Raw genomic sequence first — 3,182 nt, 5'->3', positions numbered from 1 at the left:
CTCACTCTGTATCTACACTCTTGTTATTTTCACTCTTGTTATTTTGAGAAGTCATAATGCACACTGTATCATAAAAATAAAAAGTAAAATTATATTTGAAATTTAAAAAAAAAGTATGCTTTCAGCACAGTTACTATACATGAAAATGTATTTATTAATTTAGTAGAACTGATTGATTACCTCTATATACCAGGAACATTGAGGATACTGAGAATGTAGTGGAGAATGAAATAGGCAAGACTGATACTCATATTTTATAGTTGGGCATGAGAAAGGGAATGGTTGATAAAACAGCTAGAAACTACAACAACAGTGATGATTTCAGGAAAATAATAATGCCAAGAAGGTAATAAAATAAGATGGATTTCAGAGTTATGTGGTGTATGAGAGAGGACAAATTGGGTGACCAGGGACGGTGTCTCCTTTCTGAGATTGCCCTATGTAAGTGGAGAGCTGAATATAAGAAGGTTTCAGCTGTTCAGAAATAAAGCAGTTCAAGCAGAGGGTGAGAAAATGTAATTGTAGATAACTGTTCTCAGCTGGGAATGAGCTTAGTGTGAAAGGAGACCAGTGCTATTGGAAATAAAGGAAAAGGGGAGAAGATCATGAAAAGGGTTTGAGTTAGAGTGAATCTTGAAGGTCACGGTAGGACTTTGTATTTCACTCTGATTGCAATGGTTAGCCATTGCAAGGGTTTAATGTGGGCTGACAAGTTCCTATTTGTGTTTGAGAAAGATCACTTTGTTGCTGCCTCATAGTATTAGGAGGCAAAATGTAAGCAAAGAGACTATTTAGAAGGCTCTTAGAGTTAATGGTTTGGACCAGGGTAGAAGCTAAAGTGAAAGCACCCATTGTGTCTCCCCAAATTCCTTCTTCTATGAAGTTCTAACCACCAGATTATGATTGAGTTTGGAGACAGGGTATTTAAAGTGGGAATAAAGTTAAAATGAGGTTATAGGATGGGCCTAAACTTATAGGACGGGTGACCTCATAGGAAGAGGAAATTAAGACAGAAGTACACACGAAGGAAGATGATGTGAAGATAGATGGGGAAGAAAATCATCTACAAGCCAAGGAGGTGCCCTTATTTTTATCTCAATCTCGAGTATCTCAAGAATTGTAAGCAAGTACATTTCTGCTGCTTGCATTTTGTTATCTCAGCTCTATAACAAGCCCAGAAGACTAATACATGAGACCATGCAGGCAAGCAAGCATTTTGGCCTGGATTTTGATTTGAGAAGTTGGCTATAGAGACCTGTCATTATCGGGATGAAAAAGGAAAGACAAAGCTTAGGGTTACATATGTGTGTTGCTGGTGAGAAAGATGAAGAGTTAGATTTAGCAGTTTTATGTTTGAGATGCCTTTCCATCAGCAAAAAAATATATCAAATAAGCAACATATTTAATAAATTTACAAATTGTTATGTAATTCAAATAAAGGAATTTAGAGTGTCTCATCCATCCCAAGTCACTTCTGGAGGTCAACACAAAGGTCTGGTTATGTGGAGAAGAAGCATTTCTCAGTGTCAGTAAGTTGGGTTCCCTGTTACTTTGTATTGAAGGGAACTGTGTGCTGCAAGGTTTCTGTATTTTTAAAGGTCAGCAGACCTTGAGCAGACACCAAATGTTTAAATGTCACTTTCAAAAGCCAATCCAAGTTAGGAGGTAGTTGCAACATTCTGAAGAAATGTACTGGATTAGATATCACCAGATGGCTAATGGCTTAGACATCCAAAGATGGCTTTGTTTTGAAATGTGCTTTTTCCAAATGAGAGTGTAATCTTGGATTATAATCTCTAAAACACTGATTTTTCATCTAATTTTATAATAATTTTATTATGATTATTTTACTCTATTTCAGATACTCTGAATTTTGAGGGGCAGTTTTGCTGTTGCATGGTTAGGCAGTATAGATATTAGAGACCCTGTGAAGTCCTGCAACTTTAATTGTTCAGTATTTCATACATTTGAAAACTTGTGGATGTGTTATTCGCAGGAGGCCTTGTACCTGACAATTGGGAGGATGGTGATTACTATAGATTTTAAAATACATGTAGATAAGTGGCATTATCTACAATTTTATTTCACAATTATAGACAAAGAGCACAAAAGTACTTGCTATTCTAGGGGGCACTAAATCAAATTATTTTGAGGTGACTTGGAGTTGCTTATAAAGGTTCTCATATCAAATATATTGCAAGGAGATAACACCTCAGCCATAGATTTGAAAGATATTCTTAAATATGTATTTTACATGTTTACATAGGGCAAACTAAATTTTGAAACAAAAGAATATAATACAATTGGTTTTTATTTCAGAAATAGAAATTTATAATGCTTTAGAGGTGGATACAACATGTTCAAGGTTTTAAGATCCATATCAAAGGATTATTCTGAGGATTAATTAAGCTTTAATAGCCTTTATTAAACACTAAAGTGATAATAGATGCTGGAAATTTCTGCAAATTGTGGGCAATAGAGAACACGGAGGCAGAATTTTTATAAAAGTGATTTATTTGTTTGTTCAAAGTTAATTTTTTTTTTCCAGTTCCCTGTTACATATCAGACTATAATGAAGAGAGGGACAATAGGATTTCATTTTTACATCTAGTATAGAGAGTTGGCCATAATAGGGGATCAAAGTTTGGGGAACTGATCTAAGGTATTGGCAAACATACTTTAAGAAAAGTTTTGTTTTACTTGGGATACTTTAAAATATTCCATTTTCTTAATGGAAAGCCCTTAAAAGCAGAATGTTAACTCTAACTGAAAGAACTAGGAAAAGTGAAGGATTTAAGATTGTGTACAACATCTATGATAAATCTTAGCTCTAAAGATAAAAATATAAAAAGAATGAAAGATTAGAAAAGGATAAAGTACTATTAACTTTCTCTTCCCCTTATATACGTGTATCAGTCATATATCAACTAATGCCTGCTTAGTAGAAAAGTAGGAGGTATATTTTTTTAAATAGCAAAATTCCTTGCCAAGAATTTTCAGTAGCTTTCAGAATCCTAGAGGGAATGATAGTTAGATCAACAAAAGGAAATGTTTATGCTCTATCTATCTATCTATCTATCTATCTATCTATCTATCTATCTATCTATCTATCTATCTATCTATCTGTCTGTCTGTCTGTCTGTCTGTCTGTCTGTCTGTCTGTCTGTCTGTCTATCTATCTA

Source organism: Condylura cristata, unplaced genomic scaffold (assembly GCF_000260355.1).
Source record: "Condylura cristata isolate star-nosed mole 26May11 unplaced genomic scaffold, ConCri1.0 scaffold00024, whole genome shotgun sequence".
In the NCBI taxonomy this organism is placed as follows: domain Eukaryota; kingdom Metazoa; phylum Chordata; class Mammalia; order Eulipotyphla; family Talpidae; genus Condylura; species Condylura cristata.
This window is presented reverse-complemented; position numbering follows the sequence as displayed.